Here is a 16,152-nt window from a genome sequence, read left to right on the forward strand (position 1 = left end):
TAGTGTTTTGGACAGTAAAATTAGGACTAAAATTAAGACAGTAATATAGGCCCTATCCAAACTAGCACACTGTTATTATATATGCCAAATGAAACTTTATCATTGAAAAGACTATGTAAATGGGGATAGACTGTACACACTTAAAATATCCTAGTTTTAATTCCTTGCATCTGCCAAAACACTAACACAATAGTAACCCCTGAGTAAGATTTTCTATAAACCCATAGAATTGAATTAAAGTAATATTACAGTAGCTGGTGTCTTTGATGTACTAACATAGACACATTCAATTATAGCATGCTCATTCCCTAGTATTAGGGTTTATTTTATTAGAAAGACACAAAGGAGTGAATATTATATACTTTTAAAGTTTCACTGAAGCATTCATAATAATATGGTGTGCTCTTATTCCTCGTGTTATGCAGTAGGCATTGAGTTTCTACTATTCTATATAATATAGTTTCTTATTTGCCCTGGTAGCAGGAAATCTGAGCTCTGTGTGACAGAGCAAAGGAGAAGCAAGGGTATACATGGATTCATCCTTGATGACTTAGTAACTTTCACAACCCTTTCCCCCTTCATGATACAATTCTTTACATAAGCAGTCACCGAAAACTAATAAAATTTTTCATATGTTTACATCTAGTATGTACAAGGAGTCAGATTAAATCCCAGGTAAAGTTTCAATGAGTCCCCAGCCATTGATCATGCCACCAATGCTTTAATTTTAAAAGTATGACAACATGATTCAATTTTGGTGCCAGGCATAATACAGCATTGAAGACTGGCATGAATGCTGCAACTTAAGCAGAATACCTTCCTTTGAAGCACGAATTGCAAAGAAGTAGAATGTTAAATAAGGAAGTCAAATCAAAATGAATAAAAAATATTGGAATGCTGGCAAAAACACAGTGGACTTTTTTAGGCACCAGATCTTGATCCAAATTTGAAAATAGTAGAAATTGAAGGCCTAGATCTAATAGAAGTCCCATATATACCTCCAAATAGTTTTATAATTATTACCCCACATATTTAATGTTAAATAAAAAGAACCCATGTTGTTTCAAAATTCCATTAGTATGTCTCAATTAAAGAGAAGTTTTTTTAACTGAACATTCTGAGAGAGTAGTAGATCAACATAAGACAATTGTTCTATATAAAATAGGGTGAAGCAAAATGATTCCATAAGGACAACACCACCACTACCACCAACAACATAATATAAAATACAATTAGAGCTGACTTTCCTCAAAGTCATCAAATTCTTTCATCATAAGAATTTGACTTTCATAGACTACCAGCTAAGATGGAGGTGTAGGTGGAAATACTGTGCCTCCTCACACAACCAAATTTAAGGACAACAAGGATTTAGAAACAAAAACACAATCAGAATAGACAGAAAACTTAACTGTACTGAAGTCCGACAACAACGAACCATTCATCCAGACCAGTAAAAGGGGCGGAATCGGAAGCTGGCAGAGCGGGGTTGCGGCAGAAAAAGGCAGTTGTTGGCAGACCCAGGCGTGGGAGGAAACGAGCAAACCCAGTGAAACACACAAGGCGGTTGGCTGATCGCAGTCACACATTCATGTGCAGATAAACGAGGCAAAAAACTGGCAGTGAGACAGCCTACGCAACACAGGGCCCCAGTGACGGTAAATAAAGCCTAAAAGTACCAGTTGAAAAAACTTGCGGAGGCTGAGGTGCCGGGACTTCCAGCCTCAGAGGAGAGTTCGTTGGAGAGACCCACAGGGTCCTAGAATGTACACAAGCCCACCCACCCAGGAACCAGCACCAGAAGGGTACAATTTGCTTGTGGGAAGCAGCAGACGAGACCAAAATCTGAGAGAGAGCAGAACAAGCATCATTGTTCCCTCTCTGACCCCGCCCCCACATACAGTGTCAAAACCCAGCAACTGGGTTGCCCTGCCCTGGTGAACACCTAAGGCTCCACCCCTCATATGTAACAGGCACCACCAGACCAAAACATTATGGCTCAAACAGAAGAACAAATCAAAGCCCCAGAACCAATACTTCTAAGCGACCAAAAGATAGCCAACCTATCAGATGCACAGTTCAAAACACTGGTGATCAAGATGCTCACAGAACTGGTTGATTTTGGTTGCAAATTAGATGAAAAAATGAAGACTGCACTAAGTGAAATAAAGGAAAATGCACAGGGAACCAATAGTGACTGAAAGAAAACTGGGACTCAAATCAATGGAGTGGACCAGAAGGAAGAACAAAACATCCAACCAGAAAAGAATGAAGAAACAAGAATTCAAAAAAATGAGGAGAGGCTTAGGAACCTCCAGGACATCTTTAAACGTTCCAACATCCAGATTATAGGGGTACCGGAAGGGGGAAAGAAACAGCCACGAGTGGAAAACTTATTTGAACAAATAATAAAGGAGAACTTCCCCAGTCTGGCAAAGGGAATAGACTTCCAGGAAGTCCAGGAAGCTCAAAGAGTCCCAAAGAAGCTGGACCCAAGCAGGAACACACCAAGGCACATCATAATTACATTAGCCAAGATAAAAATGAAGGAGAGAATCCTAGAACCAGCAAGAGATAAGGAGACAGTTACCTACAAAGGAGTTCTCATCAGACTGTCAGCTGATTTCTCAAAAGAGACAGGCAAAAGGGGCTGGAAAGAAGTATTCCAAGTCATGAAAGGCAAGGACCTACATCCAAGATTGCTCTATCCAGCAAAGCTTTCATTTAGAATGGAAGGGCAGATAAACTGCTTCTCAGATAAGGTCAACTTCAAGGAGTTCATCATCACCAAGCACTTATTATATGAAATGTTAAAGGGACTTATTGAAGAAAAAGATAAAAAATATGAACAGTGAAAGGACAGCAAACTCACAGTTATAAACAACCACACCTAAAACAAAAGCAAATGATGCAGACAGCTAGATCAGGAGGGGAACCACAGAAATGGAGATCACATCGAGGGTTATCAACAGGAGAATGGGAGAAGAAGGAGGGAGAAGCTACAGAGAATAAGGAGCATGGACAGTGGGGAAAAAATAGACAGGGGGAGGGCAAGAGTAAGGTGGGAAATGTAGAAGCTAAAGAACTTATGACACATGGACATGAACTAAAGGGGGGGAATGTGAGTGGAAGGGTGTGCAGGGTGGAGGGGAGTGAAGGGGGAAAATGGGACAACTGTAATGGCATAATCAATAAAATATGTTTTTAAAAAAGAATTTGACTTTTACCAGAATCTTAAAGTGGAAGCTCTGTGCTTCCTTATTAATTTAGCTCTCCCTCGGCTTTTTGTGTTCCTTGTTCCCCAGCAATTATCCACCTCTCCATCCCGCTTGTCTAATAGTCAAACAGTTTTGCTCACCATGTCCATTTTCCCAGGGGTCTACTAGGTGACTAGTTATCAAATTTCAGACTCTATAATGGGCTATTGAATTAGTGTGTTACTATTCCTCTTCCTCCCTTCATATCATTTGCTTTTTGATAGGATACATTTATTGCATGATAAAGATAAAAATAACAATAATAATAATAATAATAGCTAATGTAGTAACATTTACTACATTTTACAGCATTAGTTTAAACACTTTATATATATTAGCACATTTAATACAGAAGACAATTTTATGCGTTATATACTGTCATTATAACCATTTTACAGATCATGAAACTGAAACATGGGATGTCAAGTAGGTCACAAACTGAGAAGTAGTTTTGAAACCAGAAGTTGAACTTCACAGTTCCTACGCTGAACCACTAAGCTATCCTGCTTAAAGTTTGGGGCGGGGGGTGTATAGCACAGAATGGGACATGCCTGTGCCTTGGAGTTAGAAATACCTGTTCAGCCCTGACAGGTGTGGCTCAGTGCGATGGGTGTCGTACTACAAACCAAAAGTTTGCAGGTTGGATTTCTAGTCAGGGCTCATGCCTGGGTTGTGGGCCAGGTCCCAGATTGCTGTGAGAGGCACCCACACATTGATGTTTCTGCCCCTCTCTTGCCTTCCCTTCCTCTCTGACAATAACTAAATAAAATCTTTAAGAACAACAACTAAAAAAACCCTGTTTAAATCCTGTCTTTGCCCCTTCCTAGCTGGGTGACTTGAGTAAAATATTAAATTTCTCTGAAATTATGAGAAGCTGCAGGGTTCCTCTCCTAGTTTTGCACTTGTAGACACAGAGCCACAGTACAATTGTGATGTATGGAAGGAGAGGTTGCATCTCCCACGTGGCCCCTCCAGCTGGCCAGCAGGCACCTCAGGTGAGAGCTACACCCAGGCCAGCACCAGCAGCTCAGCCACCAGTGCCACTTCCACCATCTGCTGTGGGCTCACCTGCTGCTGCCCCCTGGCTGCCAGGTTTCATGGCCCAGATGGCAACCGCTGCTGCAGCTGGTGTGGCTGTGGGCTCTGCTGTTGGCCACAAGCTAGGTCATGCCATCGCTGGGGGCTTTGGTGGAGGAAGTAATGCTGAGACCTCAGGGCCTGACATCATTCCAGGAGCCTCAGGAAACTCAGCTGGCATATCACCAGCAGCAGTGGTTTGGCCCACGCCACTATGAGATGAAACAGTTTTTGGAGTGTGCACAGAACCAGAGTGACCTTGAGCTTTGTGAGGGTTTCAGTGAGGTGCTGGGTTGGTGCAGACTTGCAAATGGATGAGCCTAGTTGAGAAGTTCATAACAAAGAAATGGAAAATCGTCTCTCATGACCAAGTTAATTTAGTATAAAGATATAATTGACAAAGTATGAAACTACCAGTCAAACCTCTCCTATCATTAATAGTTTTCTTGCCTCAGAATTGCAATGGAAAAGACTGTTCTTACTACATAGAAGTTCACTGAGGTGGTATTGAGTTTGGGGCTGGGCAAATGTTTGTGTGGCCTCATTAAATGAGCTTTTGTGATGTTACTGTTTGTGAATCAATTAGAATAAAGTGATTTTCTTTAAAAAATAAATAAATTTCCCTGAAATTAATTTTCTAAAATGTAGAATAATGACAATAGTACTTATATCAAAAGTTTATTGTGGATGTAATTAAATTAATGCCCATAAAGCACCTACCAGCAAAGTATGAAACGTTCTTTACATGTGTGAACGTGTGACTGAGTGGAAGTAGGGGAGATGCTTTTCGTGCAAAGGGATTTTGTGCACCCACTCAGCTGGCCTTCTCAGCCTGCGAACAGAGTAGGCAAACACTTTAACAGCAGCATCCAATGGATCAGCAAGTGCTTATCAGTCAGAGTTAGAAGAAGGTCAAGGGCAATGTGAATCCAAGACGCAGAGGCAATAGTTACCAAGCCTACAAACCAGAGGCTACCCCAATTACAGTGTGTGTGAGGTCCTCACATTGACACACATTGTTGTTATCCAACTGTTAGAAGGAGATGCTGAACTCGTCAAGAACAGGTTGTTAATAGGAGACTCTATCCTAAAACACAAGTGTATAAGATATACTTGCTCTGTAAGTTTAAAGTTTATACTTGTGTAGAATATAGAAAATACTTTAAATGTCTTTATATTTGACATATCAGGTAGAAAGTGAGTTATAATTATTCTACTTTTTCCACATATTTCTCAACAGATAAAATTTGAGCATGCTTTTACCTTGTGTAGGTAATTCTTTTTTAACTTTACATGCTAAAAGCAAAGTCTATTTAGAAGCTCTGTTCACTTGAATTTTGTAAACATAAGAAAAAATATTGCATGTAATAGATTGTTACATGCAAAGAACAATGTCAAGAAATTTACATTAGCCAATGGCATCATGAAGACTGCATTCACAGCAAACAGTTACTTCCCAAGTATTGGTTATTGAACTAATAGTACTTAAAATGTATGTCTTTCAAAACCTGTAATGGATGAAATGAGACTAGTTATTTTAAAGATTATTTGGAAAGAGTTAGCATCTGATGCATGTCATTAATAGTTTACATTTGCTTCCCATAAAAGGGAAGATGCTATCCTACTTTATAAATAGGTCTTGTGGGAAAATTGCTTCTTCCCTGAGGCTAAACAATCTGACATACATTTTTAATGTAGGGATAGTCTAAGGCAATTTGAACGTTAACCCATGTTGGGTTGTAACATGCCAAACCCCTAAAATAACAAAGACTTTTGTCATTGATGGTGTTTTACCGACTCATTAAGGTTAGTCTCTATAGCTTATGGAATACCCAGAAAAGCTAGAAAGTGTACTAAAAAGACCAAATAACATTTCTCAAGAGTTATAAAGCAGATAATAGCTAAGTAGCATAAAATGACATATAAGAGAGAATGTTTAGGTATAAATTCTAATAACATTAAACATGAAAATTATAAGAGGCAGGTGACAGTGATTACCAGCTCCATTTCTAATTCATTAAGGATGGAAAAGGAAGTGGTTTGAAATTGCAGTCGGGGAGATTTAGGTTAGATATCAGAAAGAACTTCCTCACTATGAGGGTTGCTGATCACTGAATTAAAGATATATCACATTCTTAAGAGCTCCTTGCAGACATTAAGAATGGGACATAAATGTGTTCCCTGGGGAAAGCTTAAGCAGTCTGAACCAACTGTAGTGACGCTGATAAGATTGTATTCTGAAGGTATTTTTTGGATTCATCAAGAGAAGTTGGTCTTTGTGTGTGTGTGTGTGTGTGTGTGTGTGTGTGTGTGTGTTTAAAAGTGAATGAGGTAACTCACAATTACAAAATAAAGCAATGGATTCCACCGTAGTGCCAAAGCTATGTGGCATAACAAAACTCAGATTCCTTATGGAGATGCAGAGTGATAAAAGGAAAGTCACAAATACTTAGTTTATGGAGACTAAGTGCTGTCCTTGAGGTTAAATGAAGCAATGCACTGCTAGGACCATTCTTTTTTATGAAAATAAGAAAAAAATCATATATGAATCTTCCCTCTTTGCCCTGCCTTGAAAATATCATTAAAAAACTACAATTTTTAAACTAAATAGAAAACTATAATAATTCTTTAAATAAAAAGTCAGGGTGCAAAGCATATCACTTAGAACTCAGCTCTTCCACTTCCCTTGTTTCCAGATAAGGACACAAAAATGCAGGGAAGCAGAGGGGATTGTTTAGGTCCACTTGCTAATGGTGAGGCCGGGATAGAACTTCAGTAGCAGCTCTGGCACACTGCCCAGATGCCTCCCGCACCGGCCCCACTTGATGGGCTCATTCTGTCTCGTCGACAGCTGGAAGTGTTGGTTGCTGAGACAAACAGCCTGTTTCCTCTCCAAGAATTCCTTCTTTCTCTGGGCATTGTCCTCTGCCAAAGGGAGCTGCTTTGCCCAAGTCTATGCCTCCTCCCTCGGGACAGCCTGCATTCAGTGACTGAGTAGAGGTGGGGCTGGAGGAAATTCAAAGGACCAGACTGTTTGTCTCAGTTCAAGACAACTCAAAAGGGCCGTTCCAGCTCCAGTGTTCCCCCAGGGCTCAGCTGAGGCCTTTGTTGCAAGGGCATTGCAGTTCAGTTCTCCATCTGCCCAATCCTGGTTCTTCTGCTTCACTTATGAAAGACAAAAGAAGCTTCCTGGATGCTTGTGTTTCTTTCTAGGCCATCACTACTGTGGAAGAAGATAGGGGAGGGAAGCAGTTACTGGAAGGGTTCAAACTGAAAGCGAAGTAGTAGATAGAGCTGGCAAAAAGAGGAAGTGAAACTGTGTTACTTCCTTTTCCTTCACTCAAACTCCACTTGTACACAGAAACTGAGAGGAGCAGATGAACCCAAACTTCTTTCAGGCTGAAAGGTGATCTGACTTCAGTGTCTCCCATACATCTCCCCCCCCTCTCTCTTTTTTAACCTCCTTACTCATTTCTTCTTCTCTATCCATCCTTCAAATTTATGTAAACTACTGGACAATGTGAACGTGTTCAATTGTTAGTTTTGAATTTTAAATGAGGAGTTAAACTTTCTAGCCCTAAGAGGACGATGACCTCAGTTTTTGTTTTGATCTAATCCTATTTTCAGAAAGATCCTATGAACATATCTTCTGTACTCACGGATACCAGCCAGCGATACCTGGTGCATCTGTACTTCAGGGTGCCTTTACATCCTGAATGCTGATCATCTTGGTTATGATAATAGCTGTGCTAGTGTATAGAGAAGTAGCCTCTAGTCACACACAGCCATTTAAATTTAATTACAACTAAGTTTGTTAATTTTATTAATTGGATGAAATTAATTAAAATGAGAAAAAAGTCACTCAGTTGCACTAGCCACACTTCAAGGGTTCAAAAGCCACATGCACTTAGTGTCTATAATATTGGACAATTCAGATATAGAATGTTTCCGCACTGTAGAACGTTTTATTGGAACACATCATTGAATATAAAGTCTTCTAAGTATGGTCCTGACCATATCTTGCTCTATGTGGACAGAGTGATTTAGGGTTATACAATTGGACTGAAGGTCTAGATCAACCCAAGTTTTAGGCTCCACCAGCTTCCTGAAACAATTCAGCTTCAGTGATCAGTTAGAATGCTGGTAATCATTTACTGTATCCTGATCATATTGAGATAGGCTACTAAGCCATGACAAGTTGAATAGGGAAACTGAGACAGATAGTTAAACAAGTATTTTGCAGCCCCCTAGTAAATCTAGATGCTGAGCAGTTTGCATCCACTTAGTAAATTTTATCTTCCCTAAACCAAGGACACTTAAGAGTAAATGCTTTACACTTTTCCCAAACCTGAGGATAAATAGCTGAAATCACCCTACTCAGGGAGATGGCAGAAATCAATCAGTGCCATTTGCTAATCACACCCAAGGACAGATGAAGTTAAGGGAAAAAATCTCATGTTGGCAGTTCAGCATAAAGCTGATGAATACTGAGATCCTCCACTAAGACCTTGCCTAAATTCCTAGGCTTTAACCCTCAAAATGAAGGTCTCCACGCATGTTCTCCTTGCAGGAAGGTGCCTGTGCCTTTCTTTTCTCCTTCATCCACTTCTTTCTCCACAGATGGGCATCTCCAAATACTAAGGGACCCCATGAGGCTTGCAACCAGGGAGTAATTGGCAGCAGCAGCTTCTCCCAGTGAACCCCCTGACCCTGTCCCCAGGGTTCCCGTTTCCCTGACTTAGTGAGCTAAAGCAACCCCACCAAGGCTCATTTCTTTCCTATAACACTTCCAGAGAGCCGAGGCATCCCCATGTAAGGTCTTTTGTTGCTTTCAATATCCTAAACTCTTCCTTGTTTCCCCATCCTCAGCTTTAGCAAATGTTCCCTAAAACTAACCTGGGCACGTGTTGTGAAATCTTTCTCGTACTAATTCAAGAACCCACACACTAGCCCTAGGCAGACTCGCTCAGGGCCAGGTCCCTTTCCCAGTAATACTATTGCCTTCAAAATGAACTTTGTCTCTTCTCTTTCCATTTTTGTTGCCACCATTTTAAATAATCATGATAATACTGACAATTAAAAATTACTATTTTTTCCAAAGTTGAAAGAATACATCCACCCCCATGTTCTTTGCAGCATTCTTTATAATAGCCAAGATTTGGAAGCTGCCCTAGTGCCCATCAGTAGATAAGTGGATAAAGTAGCTATGGCACATTTACACAGTAGAATACTAGTCAGCTGTAAAAAAGAAAATTTTACCATTTATGACAGTGTGGATGAACCTGAAGAACATTATGCTAAGTGAAATAAGCCAGTCAGAGAAAGACAAATACCATGTGATTTCATTAATATGTGTAATCTAATGAACAAACTGAACTAACTAGCAAAATAGGGACAGACTCAGAGAACAGGCTGACAGCTCTAGGTGGGGTTTGAGGGCAGACAGATCAAGGAAAAAAAATAAAAGAACCCATGGACATGGACAACAGTGGGAATTCAAGGGGGGAGAGGAGGGTGGGTGGAGGTGGAAGAAGATGTGGGGGGATAAATGGTAATTTAAAAAATACAATAAAAATAAACCATTATTGATTAAAATAAATAAATTTGCATAAGGTGAATTCTCCCTTCCTAAAAAAAAGTTACTGAGTGTTTTCTATGTGCCAGATACTATACTTCTCATATATCATCTCATTTAATTCTCATAGCAATTCCATGAGGTCTACCTCATTTTACAGATGAGAATCTTTGAGTGATCGGGTGTCTTTCCCAAGGTAAACAGAGGGTAAGTGGCAGAGCCAGGGTTTAAACCAATATTTGTCTAACCCCAGAGCCAGTCAACCGTCAGATTACGCTGCCTTCATCCTCACAGACTCAGGTGGCTGAAAACGACTGCTTACCTGTTCTTCTTTTTTCCACTTACAGTTCAGACTGGGTTCTGTGGTCAGACTAATTTTTCTTAAAGTTTACTTTTCTCCTCAAAGATCATAATGTCTCTGTTTTGTGCGGCATCGGTTCCATGGCCTGGCCTTTTATTTAACTGAGTTTTATGGCTTTTGTCAATATAAGAAACATCCAAACCTGTAAGATGTGTTTATTTGAGCCAAATTGGCTGACAATTGCCTAGATTGAAGAAAAACCTCAATGGATTGAGAGAATGCTCCGGAAAGTGACAGTTTTGCACAGTATTTTATACATTACAAACAAAAGAAGAGGTATAAAGGGCTTACATGAAATCCACTGGTAGTATAGTATTAGGGAGGTGGAAGCAAGCAAAGTAGGGGGGAAACCTTTCAGATTGGGTAAAAAGGTAAAATGAGACACACATGCTTCTTTTAGGTAGGTGGGTATGGGATAGTTAACAGTCAAAAGTTAGCAAAATAACAGTAAGAATGAGGGGATTCGTGGTCTCTGCTCTGGTGTGGTAGTTGTGCCCCAAGGGTTTGGAAAAAAGGGAAATTACCTGACATTCCAAAGGTATGTTATCATAGATGCAAAGAAAACAACCCAATAGACTCAATTAAGGTAAAGATTGACTTTTTGTCACAGAAGATTCTAGCCTACGACATGCCTGAGGCCGTGACCTGCTTTTAGTTAATAAGTTTTCATTTCAGACTGTGCTGTGTGGTTACTTTATATCTCTGAGTTTGTAATGCTGTTATGTGCAGGTCTCCCCTGAGCTGCTCCGGTTTCCTATGTGGCCCCTTCTTGTCCACACTTTAGTTTTATGATTTATAAAGGTATGTAATTTATTTCAAAATACATAAGCTGATGACTTTTACATTTCAGGATTTTTAAGAGATATGTCTATTTTATTATTACTATCCTCATGTACCAGGCTTTTAGAGTCCTCTCATTCTGCATGCAACTAATCACAGCTAGTGTCCCTCTCTTTCCAATGAGCATCTTCCCCTTCTAATCTCATACTTTAGGAATGTGATTTTTTTAAGACTGCAGGCTGGGCCCCACGATTGTTTGTTTAATCACATATTCCCTTCAATTACCTAATGACACTTTGTACTTATTAATGGGCTTACTAAACACCTACTGGTAAACTAAAAACACTAAAATAAATTTAAATTATGCTTCAAAATTCCACCAGCAAGAAAGAAAGACTAGAAATATTATTTTCTAGGAAATACAAAATGGTCAGTCCTGTCATAAATGAACATTAAGATTTCAGTATCAAATGGCTAACTAAGTACACCTTTTAAGAACAATTGTTTTGAGTTAACCTACATGCACCACAGTATAAACTTCCTTTAGCACTCAACATCTGAGGAAATATATTTCATTTACAGCTCTAGCTGTAAGTATCCAATTGCTGGCACATATACTTTCAACATTGTGTAAGCCTTGGAAGAAATTACATCAACATTGTTAGAACTGCAACTACTTTTGCTTCTCCATAGAAGCTTTGGAAAATGCCTTAATTCCCCCAAGAATATCAGCTTTAAATATAGCTAAAGGAAGTATGGGTTTACGTGTGAGAAGAAAGGGAGGGAGGGTGCAAGAGAGTAGATATTGAGTTCTCTTTTAGAGAAAGCATTGTTCTATTGGAACAACACTGATTTAGGTTTGGAGTAAAACAGTTTTGGTATTTGAGTCCATTTGCTGAGTCCATTTGCTGCTTATTGTGCTCTCTGCAAGTCTTTTATCCTCTGGCCTTTATCCTACTCATCTATAATATGTAGACGATGATAACTGTGGAAGGCAAATAAGTGACTGTCCCCCTCCCCAAAGGTGTTCTAAGGCCTAGAACCTGGGAATATGTTATGTCCCATGATGGAAGGGGCTTCGCAGGTGTGATTAGAGGTGTGCATTTTGAGCTGGGGGGATCATCTTGGATTATTCTATCACACAGGCCCTTCAAAGCAGGAACAATTTCCTGGTTGAAATCAGGAAAATGACAGATGAGGCAGGAAAAATTTGAAATGTGTGAGAGACTCACCTAATGGCTTTGATGGAAGGAAGAGGCTATGAACCAAGGACTGGGGAAGCCTCTAGAAGCTGGAATGGCTCTTAATTGACAGCCAGCAAGGAAATGAGGATCTCATTTCTACAACTGCAAGGAACTAAGTTCCGCCCACAACGGACTGAACAAGGAAACTGGTTCTCCTCTAGAGCCTGCAGAAAAAAAGACAGCCCTGCCGACACCCTGATTTTAGCCAGATGAGACCCTTGTTGAATTTCTGACCTATAGAACTGTAAGTCAGTAAATTTGTATTATCAAGCTTAGTAAATTTGTGGCAGTTTGTTATGTGCAATAGTAAACTAGCACAATAATACTATTCCATCTGCCTCACGTGGTTGTGAGATAGTGTGTGTAAAAATGCATTGTAAATTTTAAAGCAGTATACACAGACTGATTATTATCATAAATATTCCCAGCATTATCAGGCTCTATCTTGCTTTTGAATTGCAAACTTTTAAAAGGACAGTCTTAGAAAATAATAACTTACAAGATAGTCAAATACGCTATATAATTTCATATGTACCATGACCCTATGAAATAGAAAGCATTATGCTGTATGTGAGACCTGACCATAAATTTGACCCTGTTGGATTTCATAAGATTTATACTTCTTTTTAATAATTAAAAATATTTTAATTTTAAAATTTTTATTGAGCTATAATTGACATATAGCATTGTATTGGTTTCAGATAAGATTTATATTTCTAAAGGTTTATCTATCTTCAGGAAATAGCATGGGGAAAGTTTAGAAGTGTAGTTCCAACACCAGAGTAGTAGGATAAAATGATTTTAAGTTTTTCTTTGCTCTGTTTTGATCACTAAAGAAGAAAATAAAACAAGCTATCAGAGAGAAAGAGATGTGGCACTTGAAGTGATTAAACATAAGCCATTACCCGCAGTGGTGTCCGTGACCATGGGCACAGCCTACCTCTAGATCTTGGCTTGGAAGGTCCCTCCTGCTGAGCTGCGGGCTGTGATTAGACACAGGTCCCAGTGAGCTCTCTACTCTCTGCACACTCTGTGTGATGAGAAAAACCAGAGAAGAATTGCTTAGTTAGAAGAGGAAGCTCAAGGCACACAGCTTTGAATCTTAAAATCCCAAGCACATCTCCATAAAAGAAAATGATCTTTGAAAATTAATTGAAAGCATTCAGACTTAGAACTGGAAATATTCTCCCAAACAGCCTTACACTTCAGTCATATTCTTTTATTTAGTCAAAGAAGAACTGCTCTTAGCAGAGAGATATTGCTAGAAAAGGCAGGTCATAAGAAGATAAGCAAACATGAGAGGTAAGCAATCATTCTGGGTTACTTAGTGATTTTGTTGCTATTGTTGTCAGGGGCTTGTGTCTTGAAATTCCTATTATTTATCTGAGTCGCTGCACTCCTGTTCTTCAGCTCTCTGATGCAATGTTTTTGTCTAAGTTTGGGGATGGAGATTTTGGAAAATTATGGAAACTTGACTAGACAAAGTTAAAGAAAACACACCAATACACTTATGACCCCTAAGAAAAGTTGTGAAGTAGGCAGATTTCCTTTTCTCTAGAACTTTGCACTTCTGTGTTCTCTGCTCTTCCGTTTCAAACTCTTCCACTTCCAAACTGGAAAATGCTCTTATGTTACCCTTGTCCTTCACAATATTTAATATGCTGGTTTACACTTCTGTATTCTTGACACACCTAAGGTATTTGCATTTTAGTGGAGACCTTAGTAGGCACGGCTATTTCAAGGTTATTTCACGGAAAGGATTTCGAATGGGAACACTGCAGAACTGGAGTTGTCTTCTTAGAATGTCTCAAAACACTCTTTAGTGTCTGGTTGCCTATTTAACCTCAGAATTGCCCCCTTTTTAGCCCAGTAACCAAGTGTGGATACTGGCAAGTATCCTGGGCACTAGTTACTTGTTGTTCAATAGGATCCACCAATATTTAGGTATTCTAGTTATAATCAACAGTTATATAAACTTCTGGCATCTCGAAGTTTCAGGTGCCAGAAGTTGGGTTGGTAGATAGTTCTATATCTCATCAAACCAGGCTCAATCTTGACAGAAGTCCAGTTCAACGCCACAGTTGTGTCTCATTGCAGGTGGGCTGCCAAAGTAAGACTCTGGTGCAAGAAAGCAATGAGGTATTTAATAAGAGGGATCTCTATAGAAACACAAGAAAAACAAAGATTAAGCATTGGAGTGGGCTGGTTTCTGAGTTCTGAAGGCAGACTGTCAAGAAGATTTTCCAAATGTCTGTCTCAAATCCTCTTCAGATAGAGTAAAGGCTGGCAGTTACACACTAATAGATTCTCCTGGTCTGCAGTTTGAAAAATCTCTGGTCATCTCTCTGCTATAGGCACACAGATGGTCCATATATAAGTTGTTGTGGTGATTTCTCCGACGTCTCCATCAAGTTGTCCCACTTTAGCTTGTGTGGCCTTGGGAAATGGGCAGTCTATTATTTTAATTTTAATTTTTTAGAGACTATTTCTGTCTACCCAATTTCCATTTTGTTTAATAGTTTATGAAAGAACAGCTTAAAACCACTGAATGGTTGTTCCTATCTGGTTAGTGGCCTGAGCAGTGGGGGCTGCAGGCCAGTCCTCAGTGGTGGGCTGAGCACTCCAGGTTTCAGCAGGGAACTGCTGAACAGGCACAGACCGCACCTGCATGCCTTCAGGCTAGTCAGCGACCTCGGACTGAGCAGCGGAGAACTTGGGAGCCAGAGCATTTCACTCACCCCCAAATTCCTCCTTGGTCACAGCCTTTTCAGCAGTTTTTCTCTTCAGGATCTCTGTAGAAGTAGAGATCAGTCATGACCCCCCATGAGTGCTTATGGGAAGAGATACCACACGTGTGCAGAACCTCTCGAGCCAGCATCCACCACATCAGACCCACTGACTGAGCCCCTTTCTTTTTGCAAGGGGAGATAATGTCCACACCTCAGAGGAGAGTCTGTGTTATCCAGAGCAATTGTATAGGCAAGTTAACGCGAGACATCTCTGAGAGAGGCTGCTGCTCAGCCCCAGGATCGGTAGCCACCAGAAGCCTCAGCTCCAGAAAGGCTGCCTGGATCTGGTTCCTGAAGGTTCCAGGAGTGAAGTGATCGGCTATGGGAGTGGCTCCAGGGGCAGCAGCGACCTTCACAACAGCTCACTGGACGATATGACACTGACATCAGCAGGGTTTTCAATGGCAACAATGGCCCCAGTGCCAGCAGAAGCTTCTGCCAGGTTCCTTTCAGATTTATGATGTAGACACCATCACTTCTTCCTTGGTAGATGAGCTGGTCCATTTCCAAGTCAGGGTTGGTGCCACCTAAGTGGGTTCCTGCTGCAAGGAATTGGAGGACATCCTCATCCGTCATTTACAGGGCATCAGGGATTCCAGACATGTGGAAGTTTCTCTTTAAATTACGTGAGAACACACAGCAATGCCATATGGGCTGCTCTATAGGTAGCGTGAAAGGCAGGAGACAGGCAGTTTTAGTCTTCAATGATTTCAAGTCAATAGGTGGGAAAATAAAAATGTTGGTTTGAAGGATTGTAGAAAAATATTTACGAGAACTAGAAAAATTTAGAATTCAGTCCAGTTTGAAGGTAGAAATTTAAAAAAAGATCTCAGGAGACAATGAGTAACACTGTAAGCTAATATCCACAAAAAATATATTATAGTTTCTATTAAAGCAAATTTTCTCTCTAAAATGACTCTCATTTTTATCAAAGATTGCCAAATTAAGACTGTGTGCAAAATAAGTCTAGTTTCAATAAACTGGTCTTATTAGTTGTATAAATTCAGCAATAATAGTAATCGCATAGGCTCTTTTAGCTCTACTATGCTGGAAATTTTCATACGGCATCTTT

At 40.0% G+C, this 16,152-nt stretch overlaps 2 pseudogenes; one reads left to right on the forward strand and one right to left on the reverse strand.

Annotated features, from left to right (window-relative positions):
• The first annotated feature begins 4,186 nt into the window (after positions 1-4,186).
• LOC118999886 (coiled-coil-helix-coiled-coil-helix domain-containing protein 2-like) lies at positions 4,187-4,934 on the forward strand (annotated as a pseudogene).
• Positions 4,935-14,826: 9,892 nt separating this feature from the next.
• On the reverse strand, positions 14,827-15,668 carry LOC118999887 (40S ribosomal protein SA-like; annotated as a pseudogene).
• Positions 15,669-16,152: the final 484 nt, after the last annotated feature.

This window comes from Sturnira hondurensis, unplaced genomic scaffold (genome assembly GCF_014824575.4).
Source record: "Sturnira hondurensis isolate 20B ecotype Veracruz unplaced genomic scaffold, ASM1482457v3 Scaffold0015509, whole genome shotgun sequence".
In the NCBI taxonomy this organism is placed as follows: Eukaryota; Metazoa; Chordata; class Mammalia; order Chiroptera; family Phyllostomidae; genus Sturnira; species Sturnira hondurensis.